Source organism: Zingiber officinale, chromosome 2B, assembly GCF_018446385.1.
Source record: "Zingiber officinale cultivar Zhangliang chromosome 2B, Zo_v1.1, whole genome shotgun sequence".
Classification (NCBI taxonomy): domain Eukaryota; kingdom Viridiplantae; phylum Streptophyta; class Magnoliopsida; order Zingiberales; family Zingiberaceae; genus Zingiber; species Zingiber officinale.
In genome coordinates this window covers 122568713-122582911 of record NC_055989.1, presented here as the reverse complement: position 1 = coordinate 122582911, position 14199 = coordinate 122568713, and the positions used below count along the sequence as shown (strand labels likewise).

General features: G+C 35.8%; 1 protein-coding gene across 1 annotated transcript in view; it reads left to right on the top strand.

The window, feature by feature from the left end:
- The first annotated feature begins 3893 nt into the window (after nucleotides 1–3893).
- LOC122046972 (exocyst complex component EXO70A1-like) overlaps nucleotides 3894–14199 on the top strand; it is a 55964-nt gene continuing 45658 nt past the window's right edge. Inside the window, exons 1-2 of the mRNA XM_042607959.1 lie at nucleotides 3894–4019; nucleotides 4160–4255. The gene's annotated coding sequence lies outside the window, so the exon portion shown is untranslated. The remainder of the gene's footprint in view (nucleotides 4020–4159; nucleotides 4256–14199) is intronic.

Sequence of the window (14199 nt, the reverse complement as noted above, 5' to 3'; positions counted from 1 at the left end):
GAATAATATTATAAGTCTCCAACATGGTCTAAACGAAGTTAACCTCGATCAATTAAAGGTAATAAGCAATTGTAGCAAATTAACAAGGGGTATGAAGAAAAGATCAGCTAATGATCCAGATTGGTAGCAAAGTACCTCGTTTCCAGATTGGTAGCAAATTAACAAGGTGTATGAAGAAAAGATCAGCTAATGATCCAGATTGGTAGCAAGGTACCTCGTTTCCACCGGCAGCTGGTCAGGGGAGAAGTTAGGGCTCTCTTCGGTTGAGAGGTAGGCGATGGTGAGGAAGGTGCAGCGAGGGAGGGAACCCTGACGCAGTGTTTTCAGGCGAGAGAGGGAGATGCGGTGGGGAGATCGCAACGAGGGCGGTGAGGAAGGCGCAGTGAGGGAGGGAGCCCCGACGCAGTGTTTTCAGGTGAGAGAGGGAGATGCGACGGGGAGATCGCAGCGAGGCCGGTGAGGAAGGCGCAGCGAGGGAACGAGCGAGGGAGATCGCAGCGAGAGATATCTGGTTCGGCGAGAGAGGAGAGGCGAGCGCTAGGGTTTTTTTCTGGAGAGGTTAAACGACGCAGCGTTTTTGGTGCAGATTGCTTCGTATGCCCTTTACCGCATTTGACGTGGCATCCTCGCTGTCCCATGCCGCACCAAACCGCACCAAAAACACTGCAGGAGAGCCTATATATATATATATATATATATATATATATATATAGTGATGATATCGTGCACGACTAATGATTTGCTACTATGTGTGGCAGGTGCTCGAAGTGTTTAGAATTGATCCAAACTAGATAGATCCGACCCGATTATGGTTCAAACCTATTTTTAATGGCCAACCGCTAGTCCAAACTCATATCTCCTATATGAAATTATATTGTTATAATATGTCAGTTAGTTTATTAATATCTAATTAATAGTTTTCTTTATAAATTTGATATCGAACAAATAAATACTATGGAAACTAAAAATGAAAGTGAATAACAACACCATAAAAAAATAATAATAAGTAAATTATATAGATTTTGATTCCAAGATATGTAAGTAACTCAAATAAGTGTACAAGTTTTTTTATATAAATTTATGATTTTAAATTTTAATATAATAATCTGAGACAATGGTGAACCGTGCACCAACCATGAATCGGCGATTTCGAATCGTGAATAGTAATCATCTTGGATGGTTAAAATTAAGAGTTGACATCCCATGAATCGTCAAACTGACAATTTCAAACTGTCGAATCATTGATTTTGAATCGTGGTCAAAATTAATCCAGACGCCTCGAGTGTTACCTTTCACTGTTTTAATTTTTTTAATTTTTTTTATTTAACCCCATGAGCACATTATTTGTTTTTTTTTTAAAATAATATTTTCTTAAATCTTAAACTCAAAATATATATAATATACTCTGTGAGTATCTAAAAAATTTTTAGTGTTAATTTTTTTTAGCTGTAACATTATAACTGAACCGTTAAATCCTAAGGTAAATCCGGAGCTAAGAAAAATAAAAAAATATTATTAGACATCTAAATATATATTTTGTGAATATCTAAATTTTTTAATGTTAGTTTTTTTTAGTTTGAATATTATTAGAGTTGTCAAAAGGTCGACCCATGGTGGGCCAATCATTTGGCGGGGCAGGGCAGGGGGGGTCGATCTGTCAACTTGGCGGATTGAGAAATCTCCAACCCAACCTAATCGAAGGCGAGTTGCGGGTTTGGTGAGCCAACCCGTGGGCCTATAAAATTTTTTAAAAAACTTTCATATTTTCGACAAGCTTCTACAGTTTGTTATGCAACCTTTAAAAGAAGAATGAAGCCCCCAAAGCGTAGACAGACGATGGGTGCATGACATTACTGATGTAATGGTCAGGGAGCGATTCTCATGAACTGATGACCTAGGGTTTACCTCACCTTGTGTTTGACGCTTATGTACCTGTATGCACCTCCCTCTATATTCGTGGAACCGGCACTAGGGCACCATTAATGTAGCGGATTTACATTTTTTAAAAGGAGAATGAAAATTACAGCTTAAGATAAATTCACAGAAAATATTGCTTGAAGAAGAGATTGATAGTTTGCGAGAGACAATTAGAAAGATCAAAGCAGCAAAGGGTGAGATAGATGAATTGTGGGCTATGGAAGAGTTGATAGTTGTTGACTAACAGAAGTAAATTTCAATGCTTCAAGTTGAAAAAGATTCTTTGACCTTAATCTTATGATCAATAAAGTCAATAGTCAACTAGAAAAATTTTCATATCTTAAATCATATTGTGTCTTCTCTACGTCCACCAACATGTGTTTCTCAACTCACGAATCAACCCAAGGCTGTCGTTGGTTGACCCGCGCGGGTTGAAAGCCTAGGTGGGTCGACTTGCTGCGGGCTTAGGTTGATAAAATTTCAACCCAACCCGCTTTATTGGCTTGGCGGGGGCGGGGCAACCCAATGAACTTAATCCAAATTGACGGCTCTAAATATTATAACTCAACTTCTAAATATTAAAGATAAAATCTAATTGACTTAACTTGGAGTTAAATAATAATAATAAACTACGGATCGAATTCAAGTGCTTGAATTTAATTTAGGTGTCTAGATTCGATCTAGGTGCTTCAGTGCACACAAGCATGTAAGGAGGCACAATGTAGGCAAGAGAGGGGGAGGTTGCGACTTGAGAAAGCTCAGCGCAACATAGATCTCTTGCGATGAAGGCGTTTGTAGGTGAGAGAGGGGAGGCGCAATACAGAACTGAGGCGGCGGCGAGGAACTGAGGCGAGAGAGAGAGGGAAGTCATGGCTTGAGAACGCTTGGCGCGACAGAGATCTCTCGCGGCGAAGGCATTCGTAGACGAGAGAGGGAGGCACAACGAGTAACTAAGGCATGGTGAGGAACTGAGGCGAGAGAGGGAGGTCGCGGCTTGAGAAAGCTCGGCGCGATAGAGATCTCTTGCGGCGAAGGCGTTCCTAGGTGAAAGAGGGAGGTGCAGTAAGGAAAAGACATTCGTAGGCGAGAGAGGGAGGTGTGACTGACGGATCATGGAGAGCTTCTCTCGCGACTAAGGAGGCGTTTGGTTAAATGATGGGAATGACTATGAGTATGGATTTGATAATAGGATGAAATGAGAATAGGAATGGAAATGAAATTCATCAAGTTATATGAGTTTGGTTGATTCCCATAAATCTAGTAATCATTTCCAAAATATCATTCCTAAACTCATAATCTAAATACTATCTTTTATTATCATTCCATTCCTTCATTCCCAAATTCATCAATCAAATATCCCCTAAATTTTTCGAGAGAGAGAGAGAGAGAGGTGTGGCGTTTTGACACGTTTTCATTTTCTACGAGTTCATATTTCCTCTTTCATGCGTTCTACGTCAACCTCCCGCGCATCTTTGTCACACTAAACCGTTTATGTGTGTGTATATATATAATTTTAAACCGAAACTAAATTTTTATCTAGTACGCAAGCTGAAACAAGAATTTGTTGGTGAACCATCGCGTTGACGGCTTGACCAATTCGGCTCTTTGACTGTTCCTTACCGCGACGAGTGCGACACGAACGCCCGTTACGCAGTTTGAGAACCCAGCATCCTCCCTGTTCGGGTGGGACCACGCCAACTGGCGTTATTGCTTCTCCTCCGCCCTTCCAACCTGGAGCCGTAACGAACCCCCGACCCCCGTTCCTTGCTCATGAATCTCTCGATCCCTCCCGAGTCCTCGACTAAGACTGCTAGTCGCTTTCACTCTTCGTCCTCGGATCGAGTCGGCAACTAGGAGGAGGAGGGGGCGGCAAGGACGAGAGATCTACCGGAATAAGGAAGGAGGAGGCCGCAGGCCGGCGATTGATTCCTCCGCCCTACCAGCCATCGCCCATGGGGGCGAGCGACGCCCTAAGGGAGCGGGTGTCCTTTCTCCGCGGCTCTCTCCACGAGAGCCGCGCCAACACCGACCGCATGGTCTCCATCCTCGGCTCCTTCGACCACCGCCTCTCCGCACTCGAAGCTGCCATGCGCCCCACCCAGGTACTCGTCCTTGTCCTCCTTATCCGTGGATTGGATCTCACTGGTGTTGGTAGAGTCGTGGATGTGGATCTTTGTGTCATCGCTGATTCCGGCTGGGGTTTATTGAAAGCTCACTTTGTCTGCTGTTGGCTGTGGTGCAGGTGCGCACCTTCGCTATTCGTATGGCGCACGGGAACATCGACAAGACCCTCAAGTCAGCTGACGTTATACTGGAATACTTCGAACGCACGCGAGAGGTTGCCCATGTTTTCTTCACCTTTTTTGTTTTAGAAATGCATTTCCTGTTTTCTCGACCAACTTCGAGTTTCCACTTTTAAAATCGTCTTCTTTCTCGTTATGAATGTGGTGTGGGGCTGGGGGGACTGGTTGGTAATACGTTCATTGCTTAAGTCCATTGTTTTCGATTTGGGAAGTGCTTATTCGCTTCTTTGATTATTCCCTGGCAAACTGAATAAAGATTTTGCCATCTAAAAGAAAGTTGAAATTTTTTGTGCAAATCTGACTAGATTAGTTTGCCCTTGTACACATTCTGATCATTCATGTTAAATGTGGTGCTCTTCTCAATGAGTAGGCAGAGCTCAAATTGTCAAGGGGGCCACACGATGATCTTAAAAGTTATCTCACAGCAATTGAACAGCTTAGAGGCATCTCACAGTTTTTTAGCTCAAATAAAAGCTTAAGGAACAATGATGGTGTGGTTAGCCAAGCAAACAATACTCTTTGAAGGCTATAACAAGACTCGAGGATGAGTTTCGTTCTCTCCTAACTACTCATAGGTTTGTTTCCACATCATAACTAAACATAGGCTTGTTTACACACACCATACTTTCATTTTGTTTTAGTTTGTTTGGATGGATATTGAGTTAATTACACTTGATCCACCTACAAATCTATCTCATTTCACATTTCCCATGTGTTTTTTTTGTCAGCGCACTTTTTTGATATGTTGTTTGACAATTGCTCTTTCTATTGCCTATTTATGATTTAAAATGATTGAATTAGTTGATCTATAAAAACTCAAAAGAGAAGTCTGTATGCATCTTTAACAAAGCATGCCAGTGTAGATAACTATACCCCTTGCACAAGAAAAGAAACTAGTTTGATGGCATTAAGAAACTAGTCTCTTAATTTGCTTATGCCATTGTTTGTGCAATGAGGTGTTGCAAACTTGCAATGTAATGTCTTGGATTTTTACTATCTATTGCATATGGGCCATGCTTCTTCACAAGACAACTTTCATGTCCCATTTCTGAGATAACCTTGGCATGAAGCATAATTTTTCTGCATCCCAAGAGAGCAAACTTTGGCATTAAAAATCTAATATCAGATGTAAGTTTTGTTGACAATAAAAGTTAGCATTGTCCTAAGTGGCAAATTAAGAGCAAACAACTAAAATTATTATCAAGAAACTTAATTGGAATTCAAAACTTTGAATCTTATTCCTAATCTACATCGTCTACTCAGCATATGCTGCAATTGGAAAGATTGGATTGTTCGAGGATTATGTGGTGCAAACTTCGCAGTGGAGACTTGCATCTTCTAGCTACCTCATTCTCTTATTGGAAATATTTTTTATTTTAATTTAATTGATTTAGTTGATCACAATGTTTATCATTTTCTCACATATCATCAATTCTTGTTCATTTATAAAGGACCATTATTCTTGTTTGCTCACTTTTTTACTAATTTCTTTAATTTAGTAAACTATTTAATTTTATAATCTTCATTACTTGTCAAACCTCCACATTGGTATTGACGAAAAATCCCACTATTAGATACGTAGATATTAGGTGAGTTACTAGAAGATGAACTTAGGACCCTTTGATCATGGATGATAGAAAATGGATTAAGAAATACATTGCAAATGTAATTTGACAAAGTTAAAGGATCCTGAGCTAATAGATCATACAACTTCTTCAAAATATAATATGTATCATGTTCATTATTCTACCCATATCATGATCATTATTGTAGTGGGGAAGAATTCCTCTTTTCTATCACTTATACTTGATTTAGGCCTAGACATGAGTCTAACATTATTCGATTGGTCAAGCTTGAAGCCCCTAGCTTCGATGGTTGGCTAGATCTAAACATATTCCTCAATTAGATTGCTAAGCTAGAAGGGTAGTTCAAGTGGTACACTATAACCTAAATTGAGTAAGTGTGATTTGCAAAAATCAAAGTCATAGGTTTTGCCAAAAAAAAAAAAATATTGTCAAAATATTAAAGACTATTATGCCATAATAGTGGCTTAGCTCATCACAAGTTAGGTACAACACAAAAATTAATGGATAATTATGTTCCAATTGATCAATTTAAAACAATTATCTCTATGCGTAATTAAATTACCAAAGTAAGTTTGATGTATTGGATCAATTTACCAAAGTAAGTTTAAGGAATTACACGTATTGCAATCCCAAACTAGACTATATAAATCCTTATCCACTTTATTAACAACAACAATAATCAAACCTTTATTGTACTAAATGGGGGTTGCACTATATATGGATCCTCCTATTCTATTGGGTTCGATCCTCTATTATATCCTCATCTATATTTAAATAAATTTTATTTTATTTTATCATTCTGAATAAAGTCTTCTTTAGTCTCCTTCTTCCTTTATTAATGTGCATTTTTATTATGGTCTCACATCGTCTATCTGAGATATTTATTAGATGCCTAAGTACATGTCCTCACCATTTTAAACGCGTTTTTCGGAATTTTTCTTCCATAGAAATAACTTTAATTTCTCTCTAATGTTCTTATTTCTTATTTGTCCACTTATATAATCACACATCTACTTTAACATCTTCAACTTTGCTACTTTCATATTTTGCTCGTGTGCTTACTTCATAACCCAAAATTCAACTCCGTATAATATAGTAAGGCTAATAGTCATTTTGTAAAATTTTCCTTTAAGCTATAGACCTTACAATCACAAAGAACACACACCCTCCTCCATTTCAACCATACTGCTTGTGTCCTATGTAAAACATCTCTATCAACTTCTCCATCCTTTTGCTAAAACTATTCTAAATACTTAAAGCTTTCAATTATAAGTAACTCGTCATCTCCTATCTTAAGAACCGTCTTTCTATATCTAATACTACTAAGCTTAAATTCAACATATTATGTGTTTAATCTACTAAAGTTAAAACCTTTTAATTCTAGTGTTTCTTGTTAAGATTCTAACTTTGTACTAAATCTTTCATTGTTTTGTTTATTAAAACAATATCATTCGTAAACAACATGCATTGTGGTAATATGTCTTGGATGTGTCTAGTGAATTCATTCTTGACTAGTGTAAAAAGATATGTTGATCTTTGATGTAACCTTTATAGGAAACGCTTCAATTATCCATTAAGGAATTTTCACTCTCGCTATTGCATCCTCATATATATATATAGATTTTTTAATTATTTTGATATACGCTATGCTAACACCTTAGTTTTTTCTTAGTCAATGAATACCATATGCAAATATATTTTTTTTCTAATATTTTTGAATCAGTTGTATATGGAGATGCATAACTTCTATCGTCGACCTTTAATCCAAATTGATTTTCGATAACCTTGAACTCCTTTCTTAATCTTTTTTTATCACTCTTTTCTAAAAGTTTATAATATAAATTATTAGCTTAATGCCTCTATAATTCACACAATATTGTACACTCCCTTTGTTTTTATTAAGGGGGGACTAAAGTACATAAGACATTTTCTTTATTTTTAATATCAAATTGAATAACTTTATAATCCATTCAGTATACAAAAAAATAGAATGACAAATTGCTTTCCTCAACCCTAACTAAGGAGTCGACCTTAAAATTGTAGACAATTGAATAATTCCTAATCTTTAACTTATTGACTATGAAGCCCCTCTACTGATAGCACACCTTTTTAATGGGTGTTACCACAATCAGAAAAATTAACTAACTTGAGTTGCCATGGAACTGCCATCCGACGAACAAAAGCTAACACACAAGCACTAAGAGACCTAAGAACTCTAATTTTGGTATATAAAATTATAAATTAAAGATCATGTAGCATCAAAATGTCTTTCTAAATTCTCTTTAACTTAAAGTGACATACTTTGGAATCTCAGGGAATGGTGAAGAGGTGCATCAAGAGCATCAGGGAGGTGAGGGAAAGACTATAGGAATGATATGTAGAAATACATAAGCACCTTCTATACCTATGTGAAGTGTGGAAATAAGTCCTACAAAATTGCTATTAATAGTAGGAGCCACATGAATATACCTTCCACATAGGCTTTCTCAAGGATTTAGGTCACACTCAAATCACACCAAATTCGTACAAGGTGGCATGGATAAAACTAAATGTAAGGGTAACATACGTGTTTGGCTCTTTTTGAGAGATGAGCCATAGATTATATTGTGCAATAGTTTTCCCATTAGTGTTGCTTATGCCATACTCGACCAACCTTACCTTCACGATTTCTCTGTTACTCATTTCCAGAGAGGAAACACTTATTTTGTCATGCATAACGAATAAAATGTTCAGTAGTACCTAGCTCCCAATTAAAAATTGAACTAAATCCCAAGCTTGCATCCAAGCTAACCCAATCTTTGAGTTAACATTTTCCCTTTCTCATATATAACCAATTTGGGAAAGAAGGGAAAGATTCACAAGTCATAGTAACCTTACTGCCCTAGGACCTCATGGTTGACATCAGTGCCTCATTAAAAGGCTATCCTCTTAAGATTATGATCTTCTTAAAGGAGTTATAGTATGAACTTCCACTTGTGTATACGATCTAACATGCTATAGATTTGATCCGTAGTCAAAGTTGCCTAATCTCTCACATTATCCCATGAACTCTTAGAGCATCTTGGGACATATTGAAATAAATCGGTAACTTGAAGACTTTTACAAAAAGATTTATTGGGGTTAGTATAAATCCTTATATACCCCTGTTTTAGAATAACCCTTTTAAAAAATGTGTTGATAGTTGTGACATCTACTATCACTTTTTAATTATAGATTTCACATACTTAGATTTAACGACATCCTTGATTTGATGGTAAGTGCTTGATGAGTCTCTAAAACTTGCAGTGTGTATCTTAGATTTAGATCAAGATTAGTGATGACTTGAAGACTTTTTTAAGACAATACGGATTGTATGAGTGACTAACAATGCCCTTCAAACACTCTAAACATTTTCACACAGGTGATGAATTAAGCCTTGAAAGCTTTTATGGGAAAAATTGGTACAAATTTCCATTCATTTCTAATTAAGGGTACCCGAGTGGATAGGGTCAGGGATTAAGGTATCGAGCTATGCTGATTGGCATAGACAAAATTTACTGATCGACACCAAGCACTTTAGCACCTACACCAGGCTAAGAACCATATTCCTTCCTCTTGTTAAAACTCCAATGATTCCACACTTTGCAATGGTCTTGCTTGGCCGTGAGGACTTTTATAGTAGTTAGGCATGGCTGCGAAGCCACTCATGGCGGCCTCATCTAGTCGTGAGGATGTAGCAATCTTGCTTGGCTGTGAGGCCTCTGTGAGGTCGCGATGGGCCCACGACGGCCTCGCCTAGTTGTGAGGCGGCTGCTGCCTTATAGAGAGTTTGCAACAAGATGTGGTCATTGTGTGATGTTGTGACAACCTAACAGCAGCGAGGTTGCCTTTATGTGGGCGTTGACGCAGAGCTTGCTACCACACTACGACTATCAAGTCTGGCCGTAAGCTCCCGATGGCTGGGCCTAGTCATAACCATGCAATTTCCTAGCCTAGTCATAACGTTGCAACTGGCTGCGCCTCCCTAGTATTTCCCCTCTTTTTATTTCTTTTCTTTCCTCTTATTTCCATCTTTTTTTTTTCCATTTAGATTTTTTTTTTCCATCTGTGATTTATTTCCCTCCTATATCCATCTATGAGAATAAACCCAGAGAATAAGGAAGGAAAAAAAAATACCTTGTTGCAATAGAGAATGGAGTGGACGTGACGGAGGAGAAAAATTATTGGGAGATAAAAAAAAAGAGAATTAAATATAATATAATTTCTAACCTTATAAAATATACTATATTCTAATTAAATACAATTAAATAAAATTATTTTATATATAAATGTGGTTCAATTTTAAATTGACTAAAATGAATCCACACATAGAATAAGAGAGTAAAAAAATACATTGTTGAAAAAGAGAATAAAGTGGGTGTAGTAAAGGACTAAAGGAGACAAATTGTCAGGAGATATCAAAAAAGAGAATTAAATATAATATAATTTCTAACTTTTTAAAATATACTCTATTCTTATTAAATATGATTAAATCAAATTATTTTATATACAAATTTGGTTTAATTTTAAGTGGACTAAAATGAATCCAAAATTAAATATAGTTTATACTTGATCGTAATTGTCATATCTACTTGGTGGACTCCACCTAGCTCTAAATTGACTTTTACTCAATCCTATTTTTTAAAATATTAATTTAGTTTAACTTAATTAATTATTTTATAAAACATTATAATTAATTTAAAATGTAGTTTTTTTTAAATAAGATAAAATTTGGTTTCTATTTTTTTTTTTTGGGGTATGTTCTAACTCTTGTGATGTAAATAAAGATTGAGAGATAATGATAACATGCTATACAAAAACTAAAGCTTGAAGATATCATGTCGAGCTTCTCCTCCTCCTTTATGTGCCCTCTTAGCTTTCGTTTGAATAAACAATCCAGGTTTGACACAACAATTTATTTAATTAAGTCAATAATTAAACTATTTATTTCTTATTATTTGAATTTATTTTATTAAAATATCATTTTAAATACATTACTCTTTATATTAGTCATGCCCCATGTTATATATATTTTACTAAATTTACCTTAATTATTTGTATAAATTTTAATTCAAGCTAGGATTATATCATTTTTATAAAAGAGTGAAATGTGTTTATTTTCTTTTATCTAAATTGTTCAAACCTTTAGAAAATTATAGGGACTCATTCGTCCAAAAATTATCACACACACACACACATTTATATACACACAAGGATAGACACAAAATGATGGGCCCACAAAAGTGAAAATGATGGGACATGAATTTATATGTCTATCCCTGAGTTTTTTCTTGAGATTTTTTCCCTCTACGTATCATTACTCTACATATATACATTATATTAAGAAATCAAAATCATCATCCCTTTATCCTTTTATTATACAATAGAAAATTCAGGTAACACTTTTACATATTCTCAAAATACAAAAAGTATATTAATCCATGAATAATTTAAAGTTTTCAAATAAATATAACATAATCAATGCTTACAATTATCAAAATATATCAGAAGATGTCAAGACCAAAGATTAATCTTCATGACCATTATAAATGTAATCTGTCATACTTGATGCCTCTGCAATAAAATTTGGAGATCAATCTAATACAAGTTCTTAGACTTGTTGTCTCTGTTTGTGTAATAATAATAAAAATATAAATTTCAAATTTATACATCATTGAATAATTGATACAAGAAGGGGGGAGTCTGGGTCCAAGTGTAAAGTTGTTGCTATGTGATCTTGAGGTCATAAGTTTGAGTCATAGAAATAGCTTTTTGCAAAATATAAGGTGAGACTGTGTATAATAGATCCAATGTGGTTCAATCTTTCCCTGGGACCTTCATGCACCGACTGCCTTTTTTTAATTAAATAGTTGATGTAAAAGATTCAATAAGCACTAAGCATTTCATGAGATAATATAAAAAATTCAACATTTCAATTATAATTAATAGTAATCACCTATTTCAATCAAATGTTAATAAAGATCACGGTTTAAAATCTCGTGCTATGCCGGTCGGTACGGGTAAAACATTTCATTCCACTTGCCGACCAATACCGGCATCGACACGCCTCTTGTGTTGGGCATGCCGCAAGGCCTTGGGCGGTCGCGGAGGCATCGACAAAACTCCACAAATGTCGTGGAACGTCGCGCGAACCCCACGGAGCATCACGCGAACCCCGCGGACGTCGCGGAATGCTGCACAAACCCTGTGGATGCCGCGAGGCGTTGTGTGAACCCTATGAACCCTGCGAAGGCGTTGCGTAGGCCCCGCTATCACTGCTGCCATAGTGAACACGTCGCGTAGGCCCCATGATTGCCACGGTTGCCGCAATTTGTCGCGTGAGCCTCGCAATTGCTGGCAACACATAACAAGAAGGATCGCTGGGTTGCCAGCAAGAAGGCTAAACTTAGTGCTTTTAATTAAATAACTTATATTAATAATTTTAATCAATTCCTACCTATAATAGGGATACTTTAAATAGGCTTAATTAAACCATGAAACTATCCCATTAATTTAATATATATTTCTTTCTAAAAAATCTATAATTTTTTTATTTTTAAATATTTGATTTAATTTTTTATTTTTAGTTAATATATTTTATATTTTAAAAATACTGAAACCATATCGACATGATACAATATCAAAATCGTATCGTTCCGTTCCAGGATCGAAACGTTAGTGTAAATTGAGTTTTTAAAATATTACAAAGATATTTTATATTTTAAAAAATATTGAAGCAATATCGACACGACACGATAAGTACTATAATCATATTGTTTCGATCAAAAATTGAAACTCTGACATTATTCGAAATTTTAAACCTACCTGGGTGGGGTCATTTACAAAATTTTCACTATCCACATCTATATTCGCTTGGTGCTATACTTATTATTTTACCAACACCTCTCTTATTATTATTATCTAGGGGAACTTAACCCCACTTTAGCAGATCATGATTTCAATATCTAATATGTAAAACAATGATAAATTAGATATCTAGAATTGCTAAATTACATATGCAGGTTAAGTAAAATGTATCTAAAGTTATGAAAGTCAAACTCTAATAATGTTATAATTATATATGCAATAACATCATATACTATATATGTTTTATGGCCATGGCCACTTTATACAGGATTTTAACTTCTGAAGGATGAGTACCCCTTGATAAAATTGATTGGCTCCTAGTGAAGGTTTTAAAAGGTAGATTGAAGCGGTAGACAATGGGCATAAATAATAATAATAAAAAAAAGGGCAGCCTGGTGCACGAAGCTCCTGCTATGCGAGGTCCGGGAAAGGATCCATTGTAGGCAGTCTTACCCTGCTTTTTGCAAGAGACTGTTTCCAGAATTCGAACTCGTAACCTTTTGATCACAAAGCAACAACTTTACCATTGCGCCAAGGCTCCCCTTTAATGGGCATAAATAATATTAGAACTAAATAGAGAAGAATAAGAAAGCCTTTATATATATCAATAAATACTTTATTGAGTGTAAATTTTCTTTTTATGGATTTTTAGATACATTATCTCAATGCTTTTCATATATTATTTGTCGGTTTAGAATTTTAAACACCATGAAGGCATGAATTTAACATGCATCATTGCCTATAATATACATGAGAAATTCCAATATATCTACAATAATGATCAATTAGTTGTACGAGACATCATCAAATATGTTAATGTTGCATGTATTATCATTTTCGTGTGCAAAGTTTATATATAATCAAAATAAATTAATTAAATAAGTGACAATTGATCAGTAAACACATAAAAAATAAGCACATCTCATCCTATAACAAAAAACCATATGAGATAAATATTTAACACAATGAAGGATGGATGCTTATGGGGTCGGGTAATTTAAGTTTATTCAAGTGGGATTAATTTTGATAAACATGTCATTTTTTAAAAATGAATTCACTTGAACTGTGACTACACCATTGTTGTACTACCGCAAGTGCACGGTTATGCCGTCAAGTAATAAAATATTGAATCCATAGGGATTGTTGATTGAGCACTAGTCAAGTTTGCAAAGCAATTATCTAGACGATCGAAGTTGTTTAAAATCACATGAACAAGAGAGAGATCAGTGAGAGCAAATGATTGAAGAGGGAGGAATTGGTTTGGGAAAATGATTCTAGGATTTCAATTTTATTATGATGCTAGTTGATGTTCTATGTATTGTTCATCTCCTTACCTCTATGTTTACGCTCTTATAGGGATTCTAACCAAATTACCGGTACGGACCCGTGAAGGTTACATCGAAGTGTTTGCCCCATTGAATTTCAATGCTATTAAGTAAAGAGGTAATATAGAAAGTCCGGTTAAAGGGATACCCCTGTCACATGAGGGACCCCCGTCATATAGTCTA